At 35.6% G+C, this 15,532-nt stretch overlaps 1 protein-coding gene and 1 long non-coding RNA gene across 5 annotated transcripts in view; one reads left to right on the top strand and one right to left on the bottom strand.

The window, feature by feature from the left end:
- The window catches only part of LOC137233687 (cyclic AMP response element-binding protein A-like), a 261,324-nt gene extending 258,234 nt beyond the window's left edge, over positions 1–3,090 (bottom strand). For all 4 annotated transcript variants that reach the window (XM_067756950.1, XM_067756946.1, XM_067756949.1 and 1 more), the window contains exon 1: positions 2,318–3,090. The gene's annotated coding sequence lies outside the window, so the exon portion shown is untranslated. The remainder of the gene's footprint in view (positions 1–2,317) is intronic.
- LOC137233688 (uncharacterized) overlaps positions 1–15,532 on the top strand; it is a 540,569-nt gene that overhangs the window by 268,908 nt on the left and 256,129 nt on the right. The gene's annotated exons all lie outside the window — the stretch shown is intronic.

Raw genomic sequence — 15,532 nt, forward strand, 5'->3', positions numbered from 1 at the left:
ACGCTCCAAAGATCATTTCTTTTAACTTTTTACATTTCATTCATCTACTTAAATTTGTTTATTGCTGCATTGAGCTCAGTAATGGTAACAATATAATTTTATTTTATACACTCTTGACCACTCTTGGCATAAAAAAAATTTCAAATTTTTGGGAAACTTTAGCAGGCCGTAACTTCGAAAGAAATGGTAGTACACTCAGAGAAAAAATCGTACTAAAACGAACGAAACAAGTTCAAAATTAAGAACATTCGTTGACAAAAGTCTGTTAAGTACGTTTTTTCTTAACTCGTGACCGGTAGGCTTGTTTTAAGAACGGTTTTTCCAAGCACACCGTTCGTATTTTATGACCAGTTTGGTATTGATGTGAGAACCTTCTGTGCTCATTTCAAGCACTACTTGGGCTTGATTTAAATTTTTCGTTCTCACGCTTTGAGAACGATTTGTGGTTGATTTAACATTTTTCGGTCTCAATTCAAGAACGGTTTGTGCTTTATTTTTGTGGGCGGCGAGGGGGCGGGCCAATTTTTCCAATTAGTACACATTTATTTATTTTTTTTATTAATAATAATTTTTTTGTCATTAATAAAAATATTAATAACAAAAAAATATTATTAAAGTCCAAGAATTAAAAAAACGCATAATATGCATTTTTTATGGCTTTCTCTTATCGAGAAATTCTTTTTTTTATTGATGTAATCTGAATATATACTTAAAACATTTCATAACAAATTTGAGAATTACCCGTGCATATGTGAATGGAACTGAATGAAAAATATGAGTTAAAAAAATATAACATAAAAAATCGTTTTAAAAAAATTCAGCGTTTGACGGTGATTGAACTCGCGCCACGCGATCTCAACCACAACATCATAGCCGCTGGGTCACTACGAATGTTTGGTGGCTTGTGCCAAATGTTGTATTTAACATTGTAGTGCGCACGAATATTACCGTTTCTTTTTTCTTGGGTTTAATTTAAGAACATCGTTCTCATTAATAGAACATCTGTTCATATTTTAAGACCAGCCGTTCTCTTTTCAAGAAAATGGTGTCAGTTCAAGAACAAGGTTGTTGTTTTGAGAACAGGTCGTTCGTTTTTCAAGAACAAAGAAGTAAGAACATGAAAAGTTTGAATTGAGTCCGGTGGTGCTGGATTTTAGAACGGCGTTTTTCTCTGAGTGTACAGCAAATCCAAAAGAAAAAGGAAATTGCAGCTCTAAACGTTTAGTTTTTGCATTAGAATCTTAAAATTTTATAGTCTCTGCGGTTCTCGAGTAATCTTAAAAAAAAAAACAAATTTATTTTGGTACTTTTTTACAAACAACTATACGGATGGGATACTTTGTTCATTTAGCTTTAAAGTGTTTTTCTTTATCTTTTTTTACAGATTTTTGTACTCGATAAAATAGCGAATCGATAACTATAACGATTTTATTTTTCAGTAACCTTTTTTTTCGATAATCGTTATCAGCTGTTGTCGCTAAACCATAAAAGTTAAATTTGGGATTGTCAACGGAATTAGCTTTAATTGTTGTTTAATGTTTATTAAGATGTATTTTATTTAATTTTTATTCACTATTTTGAATTTCATTTTAATTTATGTTTTAATATTTTTTTGTTTTATTTATTTTTATTCTTAATATTTTTATTTCACTTCATTTTGATTTATTTTATCATACATTTTTTGTCTTATAGTATATTTAGTAGTTAGTATAATTTTTTTTACTTTTTTAACCAAATAATTTCTAACACTATTCCAAAAATAAAAACTAAAAATATTAAATAAAAATATTATTTCTCTTGTTTTTTTTTTCTAATTTGACTTAAAATATTTTATATATAACTTTTTTCTTATTAAACTTTTTTCATTGAGTTAAATTTTATTTCTTATTTTGATTAGCTTTTCAGTTATTCTGTTTACTAAGATTTATTTTATTTAACATTATTCACTATTTTAAATTTCATTTTAATTTATTTTGCTACATCATAAATTTTTTTAATAACTTTTTTAATATTTTTTTTTTTTTATTAGCTTTTATTTTTGATATTTTTAGTTCCCTTCATTTGGATATATTTTATCATACATTTTTGTCTTGTACTATATTTAGTATTATTTTTTTTTTTTTGTACCTTTTTTAACCTAATAATTCCTAAAGCTATTCCATGCACTGACATTTTTAGTTTGCATTTGCTTTTTTCTTTTTTGCTAATTTTCACTTAGAATTTCAAACCACTCATTTCTTTTGTTTAACTTTATTATCTGCATAATTAAAAAACAAAAGTTTGTTTAGAAAATTGATTTTATTAATATTTGCATTACCTTTTTTCCAATATCACTTTTGCGCGTGATGTTTTCACCGTTTTTTCTTATGCATCAACACGAAACCGCACTTGGCTACCATAGAATTTCACTTATTATTTAATTAAAAATTTCACTGTAATTAGCGCATAGGGTTTCGCTTTAATTAGTAGCTTGTTTTTATGTTTTTTGTTTTGTTTTTTCTTAGTTTTTTGCTTTCTTTTCTACATTGGCAGCCGGACAATCAAACACAAGCTGAATTGTAAAGGGCAATATGCCAGAACGTTTACACACAAATACAAATATACGAATGTACACACTTTTACAATTAATATGTGTCACGCTTCTAATTTTTATCAGCAAAAATTTTAAGAAAAAAGGAACTAGTTATTTATTAAAATTATTTGTTTGTTTGTTTTTATCGCTCTACACAATTAAATGTATATAAAATATATGTACATATATGAAATCACTCTGCTGATAACCGGCGATAATGTCGTCACATACACAAGACAATCACGACGTTAGATGCGTTTTTATTTACAGCTAAATCACGTAGACGTAAAACGGTTGATTTATAACTTTTATTTAAAATAATAATTTTAATTAGAAATGTTGCTCTTTTTTGGAAATTAATTTTTAATTAAATTTCTTATGATATTTTTTGTGATTTAATTTTTCTCTTTATTAATTAATAGATATTTTTTTTTAATGAATATTTAATATATTTGCATTGACTATCCGTCGCACGACTGCAACCAAAAACGGCACTTAACTAAATGTCAGTAAGTGAATTTCTTTTCAATGTGAACCAGCCCCAACGGCAAGCGGCAAAAGTAGCAGAGCAAGAAAATACACATAGATATACACAAACACACGCTCGTGCTCGTGCTCACAGATGCTCATAAGCGCGACTCCATTGTAAAGCAAACGCGCGTATCTTTCATATGCACTCATACACACACATTCAAATTCAATAAAAAATACACGCACATACAAATAAGTAAAATCATAAAATCAAATGGCGCTCAGTGAACCCGTCGCACCGTGGGCCGGTGGCGCACAGTGGCTTTTTTGCATCATTTAGACGCGAAAAATTAATAACTCACTGAAACTCACTGCTATCGGAATTTAATTTGTTATGTATAGAAATACATTTAGATATGTTTGTAAATCGCAATGAATTTAAAGAAAAACTTTGTATGTATTATTTTTAATAATTAATAACCTATGTACGTCTTAGTCTGTAAGGTTTCTAAACCATAGACTTAATAAATAAATAAATAAAATGAATAAATTTCATTCAAACCAAGTGTATATGTTTGTATGCCTTACCCCACTTCAGTGAGGAAAGGCGAAGGGGGGTGGGGGATTGGGGGTTGAACCGCCTCCCAAAATTTTGAATTTACCCCAAAAAAAACTTTCTTATAGCCTTATCTCGTTATTTGTTCACAATTGAACATACCTATATTTAAATTTCTTATCTTCTTCAAGCCATGAAGCAAAATTTCTAAGAAAATTAACTTTGCTGTAATTCACTTGAAGCCATCTCATACGAAGCTTTGTTAAAAAATTCTTACTTTACTGCAGCATTCATTATACAATACGTCGTCTCTATTTACTCCCTCCCTAAAACAGTACGCACGAGGTCTAAAACGGTTTTATCCTTTTGCTTTTGGCCACGTTCTGCAACCCACATCTCATACAACTCCCCCTTTGTTATCGTCATTATATCAAAACGGGCACCTACGGGGATGAAAAGTCATTTGAGTTATATGTAATAATATTGAATAATTGCAGAAATACAAAAATGGTTGTGGTTCAGCGTGGTTCAGACTTTTGGCAGGCTTTTCTTTTCACGGTTTCATATATTTTCAGCACAAAAATAATACACATTAAAAACTCATAATTTCGTAAAAAATACTCAACCAAAAAACTTTTGAACACTTGCAAAATAATACATATAATTAGATACGCGTAGATTTGTAATAACCAAAAAACATTTTAGGTTTTGTTTCACCACAAAGTTTTATTTAATTTTAAACCATGCGTTATTTTACTTCTGTAAATTGTACTACTTAGCGCGCCATCAACAACTCACAGTTTGACAGCAGATTATGCCATGAAGAACAATAATTATAAGAAATAATAATTACTGCTATATACTGTGGAAATTTCAAAAACATACTGCATTCAAATTAAAAAAAAATGACTTGAAAATTTTTACTTTTTCGCGTCTAAACCATGCAAAAATGCCACTGTGCGGCGTGGTTAAAGTCAAATTTGTTTAATTGAAAAACAGTTACATTTTGGGTTCGGTTTCGATCATCAAATAAATATCGGTTGGCTGCGGCTTTGCAGTAAAAACTAAGAATTAAGAAAAAAATAATAGTGCACTTCACAAGAGTGTCGTATTAATGTAAAATTTTAAGATTTGAGTTGTTTCCATGGTTTCCAATATAAAATGTGAATAAAGCATTGTACATACGACGAATAGGAAACCTAGTGAATAGACTCATTGCCTATAACTAGCTCAACTGTGCTTGAGGTCTGACAATAACTCCTGATCTATTTTCTGGAAAAATGCGATTATTGTAACGCGAATTTTAGATGAGTCGCAAAGGAGTATGCGACTAGAGCCAATTATGATCTCTTGATATCGATTGGAAGGATTTCTTTTGGTTTAGTATGTGCTATGGAGAGACCAATTTTACCTGTGAACGGGTAGTGTCGGACAGGTCCTCTTTATACCGCTCTGGGTACTGTGGGATAGGTCCTTTTTCTACTCTCCGTAATTCATTTACAGGTTTCTACATTCCGCAATACCTTTACAGGTATTGTTCCACAGATTCTCTTTGTATCCCTTCGGGTACTGTCGAACAGATCCTCTTCGCACCCACAGTGGTACTGTCCTCCTACATCACCTTCGGATTCTGTCGTGCAAGTCATCTTTCTACCCGTACCGGCAATCTTACCGATTTAATAGTTTTTTTTAACTCTAGTACAGTATTCTAATTTTTTTTAGTATAGTTATATACCAGAAAAAAATAAGTTCTACTAATTGAGTATTTTAGGTCCTGTAAGGGGCTCTGCATTTCACTTACATGATTGGTTTCAATTCCATTTAATGTTTTTATAATTTGCTCATTTCGCTGCCGTTCTATTTATTTTTTCTTCAAACTGGCTACATTAATTTCAATGTGACTAATCCCAACTATACCCAAAATAGGCTAGACGGGGTCAATTATACCCCAATGTTGACGAAATCGAATCGCATATCACTCTCTTTAGGAAATAAACGCACAATTTTTTGCAGGGCAAGAAAAACATATTAAATATAACTTGCTTGACTGTGGGTGATCTTTTATTAAACCTCTAAAATTTGAAAATTGCATACGCTCATAGTCACGAGAAGATTTCAATGTTTGCTGCACAAATTCACCGAATCAAACTTATTGGAGTTCATTATCCAAGTCCCTGAAAACATTAGACTTAAAATTAAAATTGTGTGATGTATACAGATTTTTGCAAGACTTTTGATAAAGTTTCACACTTTATTCCTATTCACAAACATGAGTTTTTGGGATTGCCGCCTAGACATCCAAGACGGATTTTCTCTTACTTTAAATATCAACTATTCCAACTTCTGCATATGGATTAATTTGTCAAAATCCCTGAGTATTCCATTAGTGCACCATTCACGATTCCGGCTAAAATATAGAATTTTTTAAATGAAGTTTGGTGAAGAATTTAGTGTGCGGTTTCTTTTTTGATAACTATCACTCCCGTAAAATTATTTACTAAAGTACTCAAGTGAATTGTTGTTACAGTTTAACCCGTCAACTTTTCTCTAGAATTGGATCAGTTCCACTTTGGTCTGGAGATGGGAGTTAAAGTAAATCAATGGGAGGAGCCCCTATATGCAAACTAGAAGCCGCCAGAAGAAAAAAATCAGTTTTGTCATCTAGAAGAATCCCTCTACCATATTTATGTTTATTCTCAAAGCGTGGAAAATTTTACCGACAAAATTACTTAGCTTGCTTCTTTGAATGGTATAATGAGATTGAGGCAAAGCTCATTTGAGGTTGCTAGCACATACATATTTATTAATTAGCAAATTATCCAATAACTAGCTTTTCGGTTATTAATATTGTTTTCATATTTTTGAATCAATATTTGTATGATTTTTTTTTGTAGTTGAGTTGAATTGGACGCGATACACCTGTTAATACTTGATATGAACAACTTCTTGTACATACAAAAAGAGCTAACTTAATATTGTTTATGTTTTGTATATGTGTTAAATTTTGACCACAAAAACAATTATTCGAGCCCATAGTGCGTCGCGGTGGGTGAGCTTATGTACATGTGCGTGCTTGGTGTTTGCAGTGGACGTGCGATGGAGGAGGCTTAGTTGGTTCAGTTGTTTTGAGCAACAAGTGAGTGGTTTACTCTCAGCGTGGTAAAAACAAAAAAAAATTAGAAAAACAAGGCAATATTATTATTGTGGTAGTGTGAGTATGTTGGGCGCGTGCATAAGTGCTCTCAAATTTTTCTCTTTTCATATATTTATTTAATATTAAAACTCCCGCTGGAATGGGTTTGGCTGCATTGCTTTTGGGGAAAGGCCGTTTCAAGGCAGCTGATTTCATTTACAGTGGGTTTCGCTCAGCGTCTATGTAAACACAAATCTCATGAATGTACAACTTGCAGAGCGAAAGTCATACTCTTTGCCTAAAAGTGTGCCTCTCTTGGCTGCTGGTTGAATGAAATAAAGAGCTTTGAGGTGAAAGAAGGTATTTCATGAACTAAACTGTGTAGGTGAGTTCATAAAAAGTTACTTACGTTAGTATTACGCTTAGGACAGCAAATTTAAATGAAAACTATGTCGGAAAAAGTTTTAATAATATAAAGTTTCGAGTGTTATTTTTGTAAACAAATTAGTGATTCAATAAAGTCGTTCGAAATTGCAATTGAAATTTCTAAACAACAGATACTTAACTTCAAGACTAAGCGATTTCCATGCTGATTTTTTTGTGATTATACGTTTGGGATTTTACAAGCCATCTTCTAGGGAAAGCTTTCATTATTATCAGCAATTTTGGCCGTGTGATAGCAAAAGAAGATAAAAATTCTTTGAAAGCGAGAACTGAAGCCAAATGAGAGAGACAGTTTCCATTTTTAAGCAGATAGCGCACACTATTTTAGTTTAAAAATTTCGTTGCTATACTTCTTAACAGACTTATGAACTTTTGGCATTGGGTGTGGCAGCGTCGATACTAGTGAAGGTCGAATATTTTGAGACCTTTAGGATTATTGACGAGGAGTGAACATAATTTTATAACTGTTCTTAAACATTTAATTTTTTATTTTACCCGCTCTTCGAGCTGACAGTGGATTTTCAGCATAGAAAGCAGAGTACCTCCTATACCACGGCGGGTGATGCACTTTTCCTACATACCGCTGAGTGCTTAGCGGTTATTTTTGATTTGGGTCCAATGAACTGCTCCTGTCTAAGATTTCGGTAGCTTTGACTGGTTACTGCACAATGCCAAGACATTAATTATTAAGAATCTAAATGATGTAACCAAATCATTTGGCTGCTTTCTTTACAGGCGCCTTTCATTTGTAAGAAAAATGCTGACGTACAGCAACCGGAGCAATCTTTAGGGCGAATATATACATAAAATTCAGAGTAGCATCCTTCTTCGAATAAAGGCATCCATTGGAAACCACGAATTCAGTAACATATGTCTGCAAACTTTTTAAGATGTTGAAGTATGATTTGGGAATTTTAAAGAAATAAACACATATTTTAAAGGTCATAAGACCTCTGGCGTTTCTCCTAAGCACTTACGAGCAATTGCGCGAGTTTGAAGTATTTGTCTCTAACAACAGGCTTTATCCAGCAATCCCTGGCACTGTAGTGCGACGCCTTATTAAATGTGTCTCTGAGAACCTTATCATGCTTATTTTTTATATGGCTGAATTCTTGAAGAAATACGACATCTTCAAAGTGCTTACGGAGATGACTTCTTAATTTCCTGTTAGGCGGGATCTCTTCAATCAGATATCTGTTGGGATGCCCAGATTTCTGGGTATTCAACAAAAACTGTTTGTTCAACATTTCATTTCATTCCTTTACGGATATTATCTAAGCCTCCTTCTATGTGGAGTGATTGTATGGCGTGATGCCCGGTTCTATTAGGAAATCGATATAACCTAAAGTTCCAGATCACGGTAGTGTAATCCCAGCCGCTGAGGAGATTAAGAGAGAGCCTCTCTTGATGGGTTTAAGGATCTTAATAAGCTAAACATTAGGTGGGTTAGGGAGTTTGACATTTAGTATGGCCGGGCATCCATATCCTTGTGGCTAAAGAGATATAGCTGATGCACTTCATTGGATTCACTAAGGCTCGTTTGTTACCAGTATTGAGTTAAGACGAGGCACTGCAAACGTTTTACTATTGCAACTTCATTTAGGATGGCAGGTTGGAATAATCGAACCACTTTATTAGTAACTTTCTAGCCTTTTCCAATGCCATGTCTTTCATACAGTTCAAAGTGACCTTCCTAACCGCGGTTCCTATCACTAAATCTAATTTAACTTATGGATAAGTAAATAGTCTTACAATTTTAATCATATGCGGTCCTGGCATCCGCTTCTTCCAAGCTGTCTACTTTCTATAAAGAAGCCCAGCGTGTGGCGGACTTTTCTTAACCTTCTTTGCTGAGTGTTTAACCAATGAACATATTTAAATATGAATTAAGTTTTCAACGCTTAGTAGCTCCTAGTCAGTATGCATAATTACGAGCAATTAAACATTCTTATACCGTCATCCGATAACAAGAATGAAAATTCCTATCTACCTTCCACGAACGCTTGAAAAAATTCACTGATTTCGTGATATGAAATTATGATTTGCCTGTGTATTCATGGTGTTGCATGTCAACACAGCTTATCATCATAATTTATCAACTCGCTTTACAACTCATTTGCATTTCATATATCGTAGATACATAATGAAATTATGAATTGTGTGTAAAAGCTAAAGCGCTTATTAGGTCTTATGCAGTTTGCTCTTTACTGTGTTTCTAAGAGAACATAGTTTTCCTCAAAATGCTGTATGGATTTGTGTTCGACCTGTTACTAACATATTTTGTGCCGGTCTCATGCCGGCATTCAAGGCACGAACACATTTCTATTAGTGTGTGTTTTTTTATAGCACACATATGTACATTTTATCTACGTATTTGTGGGAATGCTGCAGTACCACTAGGGTTGCCAATACTGAGAGATCTATGCCACATTTTTAAAATGAGTGAATTAAAAATACTTACTTCGAAGAAGGTATAAGATAAGGACAAAGGAGCAAATGCATTAGCAGCACTTAAAATATGAAAACGTCATACAAATCCATCGTCATATGAACCTTCGAGACAATCGGTGTGGTTCCCTCAGCGATTTAGGGGGTCAGAATATACCCGCTGTAGGTATGCCTGTCGTAAGAGGCGACTAAAATACCAGATTCAAATTCAGGTTGTGTAGCGCAACCCTTTCAGGTTGCCAGCGCAATATATAGCTTCTCCAAAACCAAATGTCAACGTGGCGAACCCTGTTTCGTTAACAGCCGCGGCTCTGGCGGCCCCGAACTCCTCATGGATCTAGGGGGTGCGAGGGCGGGATGGCCAAGAAGGTCGCATGTGGTCATTTCAAATCGTTCCCGAGATGGTCGGGCTTTGTACCGGAACGTACCGGATTTGCCTCCGGCAAAGGACCATCAACATCGATAACACCGCCAAGACATTCGGGGAGTGTCCTTTTCGCTACAACAACAACCATCGGTGCGGTAGGCGAAGCACGCAAGCACTATCCTACGGAGGCCGCCCCAAGGCTTCTAATAATAATGTAAAGAATTTAGGGAAATTCCGATTATTTAAACCTTCTACTAACGTTCGAATCGCTGAACTGTCAAATAAATAACTCCAACATTCCGTATTGCAAACTGGTCTTCATGTAGACTAATTTGAGAGTAGTATTTCACAATTATACTTCACAACCAATAGCGTATTTAATTCAAACTAATTACTGATTACTCAGCTTGCGCTCCTTTTATAATCTCTGTTGCTTCATTCGCATATTTCTACTAAAGTCTAGATGTTTCGCCTTCCAGAACTGCTGTATTTCCTGCTTGGTAATTGAGCTACATACATGCGTGTGTATGTGTGAGCAATTAACTTCGACTGATGACAACATGTGTGTGCGTGAGTTATTCTTCGTCACATTTTTTACGTTTGTAAATGGATTAAATTCATATATTCATGTACATGGGAGTGGCAGCTTGCTTTATTGTTGTTGTGCCTTTATATATAGACACCACAATAATATAAACATTAATTTCATCTGCTTTAGCAGAGTGTTTGATAAAGAATTTCAATGCTATCTTTTTTGATCGGTTTGAGATTTACGGCCGACGAATGAGAAATATAGTTGAAATGTAAATAATTGCACTAAGCGGAAAAGCTCTGCGTACGATTCTAAGCAACTTTCTTCGAGACTATTTAGTTTTATACTGGTTTCGGGTGAGCGCTTTTTAGGAACAAATCAGCGAAGTCGATATCGGAGCATTTCCCATATGCAATTCTTCCCTGTTGTTGTTGTCGTGGTTGTAGCGATAAGGACAATCCCCGAAGGCCTTTGGGAGTGTTATCGATGTGGATGGTCCTTTTCCGGATGCAGACCCGGTACGTTCCGTTAACAAGCACCATTAAGGCACCAGTCCGACCATCTCGGGAACGAGTGGGTTTGACCACATGAAACCTTCAAGGCCATCCCGCCCTCCCACCTCCTAGATCCATAAGGAACTTGGGGTCGCCAGAGCCTCGCGTGTTAAAGTAACAGGATTTGCCACGGGTAGGTGAGGTTGACAATTGGGTTGGATAAGCTATATTTTTCGCTGGCAACACCTTGAAAGGGTTGCGCTACACAACCCCTTGAATCAATTTGGTATTTTAGTCGCCTCTTACTAAAGGCATACCTGTCGCGATTATATTCAAAGCCCCCTAACCCGCTGGGGGTGCAATTCTTTCCTGTTTTCGGTGCACTACATATCAACTCGTAGTGCTATAGTCACTCGAGTCATTCAAGCTGCCTACCGTACGGACTCTGCGATATGTGGTGATTGAGCTCCAACTGCAATCTCATCACCTAAAACCGTCTGTTAAACATGTTTAAAATTTATAGCAATTGCGCCTCCAAATGGAAGTTACAAAAGACCATTATAAGCAGACAGGTATTGTGGCAGTCCATCAATTTCGTCCACAGCGTTTTTTCTGAGTCGTAGGGACCACATTGGAGATACCTAATATCGTTCGTTGATTTTCATGTGCTCATTTTGTTGTTCGGTACGTCGTATACTTAAAATAATCCCATTTGAAAATATTTCGGCCCTCGTTCCCCCACCACTTCTACTTTGATATACGCCACAGCTACATAAATAGCACTTTCTGCTCCCAAGCTATGGGAAGCTGGTACTTAGCCAGATTTGAAAAAGATTACAATCGTGGAAACACCCTGGTCAGATTTTTTCGTAATCTTAACGTCCATAGAAGATCACGTGGTAGACGCTCTTAACCCAACATATTGGGGGAAGGATTTTTAGTTCCTAGATGCTGGATGATATCCTGAGGTGGTGGTCACAAGAACGTAATCACTGGATCAGGGCTTGATCACAGATATCTTTTGCTATGTTTCCTTATTCTTAACTTTTAATTTTTGTTTGTTGTTGAGGTTCACGGGAATGCATATCCCACAACAAACTTTGTTCAGGCTCCAATCTATATATCTCTATCAACATTGACATTATGAAAGATAGCATTCAACTGATGTAATCTTACAGCCACAACGGTTACAGCAACATAGACCAAAACTAAATTGTTTTTAACACTAAATTGTTTTTGGACATATTTTTCGAGCGCTAATTGGGCTGAAGAAATATTTGTATTGATAAAGGTTTCACTTTGTTGCTCTACCGATAAAAACTCTAGGCGAAGCTTGAATCTAATGCTTAGACCCGGCTCTGTTGAAACAAAACAGTTTTGCTATAGCTTCAATGCTATGCATTCCATCCCATGTTATCTCAGAGCCAGTAACTCATGTGCATTATATAGTTGAGTTGATTGTAGGAAAATGAGAAAAGCAAAAGCTCGCCTAGAAAGGACAAGAGTAGCGTCATTATTTGTGAATTCGTCGACGGGGATGACCGATCGGAGTGAATTGGTCAATAAGAGATTGATAGAATTGCAAGAAGCCAGGCTGTAGACATTAGCTTGAAACAACAAGGTTTTAGGAAAAGTATCGTATGAAGTCTTAAGTACCAAAGGAGATCAATTTTTCGCCAACTGCCTCTCTTAATTCAGTGAGGGTCTACCCCTTCCTCTGCTCCCAAATACGGGCGCCGATATGCATTTTTTGCTGAGCTTGGGTTAGGTTAGGTTAAGAGGGCGTGTGTGGGTATTACTCATGCTTCCACTCGGAAACATTTTTGTCCATTGTGAGTGCTCTCAGTAGGTGGCGGCGCATTCGTTTAACCCCATTACCTCCTAGTGGTCCTCAACGAACCACTTTATTTCCCTGATGAACCCAAAAAGAATCGAGAAGTCCACCTTCCCAACCTCTGAAAGTGGTAGATGGAGTAGACCGTCGGAGCATTGGTGCGATAGCACAATGCCCTGCGATGACACCTGTAAGTATCCTCACGGCGGATTTGTTCAGTTAAAGAAGGAAGTTGGCGCCTTTCCTATCCAACCATGGCCATAATGATCTTGAGACTTCGCAGTTAAACCTTTTGGTCCATAGCAAGTCCGTTGCTCTATTTTCATATTCCTCGATCCTACCCAGGAGATAACTCAGCGGTGGTCGGAAGGAGCTGTCCACCTCACTTGTGTCCAAATCGGAACATATCCTGGTCATTTCATCTGTGAATTCATTCCCTTCAATACCGCTGTGCCCAGGGACACAGCAAAGGGAAAAATTGAGATGACTTATAGAAACCCGGGAGGCTCTACACCTATGCACGATATCCGATTTTATCATGTTGTACTTTAATGCCCTTAAGGCGGCTTGGCTGTCAACAAAGATTGTTACGTTGGTGTCGGAGACCATACTATCTTGAAGCAGATTTGCTGCTCTGTCTATGGCACAGACATCGGCCTGGAATACACTGCATGCGTCAGGAAGTCGGAATGATAGGCATAATTTTAGATGTGTTGAGCACATCCACAGCTTTCATTCGTGGCCCTGTATCTGGGCAAATATCGTAAAGCTTATAATCAAACCTCCTACGGTACAAGCTAATGACATCACGGAGAGTACCATAATTTTTACGAAGGACTATTCTCTTGAATACTCTAAGAGCCATTTCATCTCTATGACTCCAAGCACTGCATCAAGACAGGTTTATTGAAGTGTTAAAGGTCGTGATTTTTATTCATCTCTAGAGGAGCTTACTTTTAATTTTCAGTGATGTGAGCACCTTTTAAGCTTTTTCTGAGGACAACGAAATACGGAGAAAGCTGCGATACGGGATAAATGTTTGAGATACCATCAACCAAAACTTTCTCTTTTATTTGCAGTATGAATAACTTTGACTCACGGGAGTAAGTCATTTATAATGCAAATTTAAAATGGGATAAACGTTTGAGATACCATCAACCAAAACTTTCTCTTTTATTTGCAGCATGAATAACTTTGACTCACGGGAGTAATCATTCAGAATGCAAATCTAAAATGGGATAAATGTTTGAGTTACCATCAACCAAAACTTTCTCTTTTATTTGCAGCATGAATACCTTTGACTCACTGGAGTAATTCATTCAGAATGCAAATCTAAAATGGGATAAATGTTTGAGTTACCATCAACCAAAACTTTCTCTTTTATTTGCAGCATGAATAACTTTGACTCACGGGAGTAAGTCATTCAGAATGCAAATCTAATATGGGATAAATGTTTGAGATACCATCAACCAAAACGTTCTCTTTTATTTGCAGCATGAATAACTTTGACTCACGGGAGTAAGTCATTCAGAATGCAAATCTAAAATGGGATAAATATTTGAGATACCATCAACCAAAACTTTCTCTTTTATTTGCAGCATGAATAACTTTGACTCACGGGAGTAATCATTCAGAATGCAAATCTAAAATGGGATAAATGTTTGAGTTACCATCAACCAAAACTTTCTCTTTTATTTGCAGCATGAATACCTTTGACTCACTGGAGTAATTCATTCAGAATGCAAATCTAAAATGGGATAAATATTTGAGATACCATCAACCAAAACTTTCTCTTTTATTTGCAGCATGAATAACTTTGACACACGGGAGTAAGTCATTCAGAATGCTAATCTAAAAATATATTCACTAGTAAACTTAGAAATTCGCTGAAATTCTAAATAGCTGGCAACTCTATTGCTGCTCTCTGTCTGCATTTTACAAGACTTTTTTATTCATCCTAACTAGTTAAGCCTCTATTTAGCTATCGTCTAGCCGACTTGTTTCAACATTTTTGTCCATTTTCAGTTGGTACAAGCCAGCACTCCCAGCAACAAAATTTTTTTTCTTTGACATCGAATTAGCACAAAATTCGGTTTATTACCGATCGCAACGTTAGTGAACGTAATTTTCTCGAATTTTTTTTTTTGCTTCAAATGCACTTTGCTTACCAAACGGCCTTCAATGAGCTCATGCGCTCAGGCGTTCACTCCAGTACTTTCGTAAAGCAAAATTTTTATATCCAATTTTTTTTTTGTTTTTTGTGGTTTTTTGTTTTATATTGGTAGGTGTCTTGCCAAAAAGAGAGTGCTTGTTGAGAATGCATAACAACAATTTACCGGCTGTAATTACAACAATGACTGTGAGTGTTTGTTTGTGTGTAGATTTGTATTGTGAGGCAGTTTTTGCTTAGCAAAATTTTTGCCACTTTTGTATAAATGAATTTTTTTTAGTAGGTACAACTTCTTTTGGCAAAAATGCTGAGAAATCATGAAAAAATGTGAGCGCGCATGTTAAAATTATATCTGAATGTTTGTATGTATGTATGTACTATGTAGGTGTATGTGTGAATGTTTGTATACAAACTTTTAAGTATCCGCATTCATAATACCACATTCTTGCCACTTTTATACGATCAGCTAGTTTACAGCTATAAATTTCTTTGATTGTAGTGTAGGTGTGCT

This window comes from Eurosta solidaginis, chromosome 5 (genome assembly GCF_040869045.1).
Source record: "Eurosta solidaginis isolate ZX-2024a chromosome 5, ASM4086904v1, whole genome shotgun sequence".
Classification (NCBI taxonomy): Eukaryota; Metazoa; Arthropoda; class Insecta; order Diptera; family Tephritidae; genus Eurosta; species Eurosta solidaginis.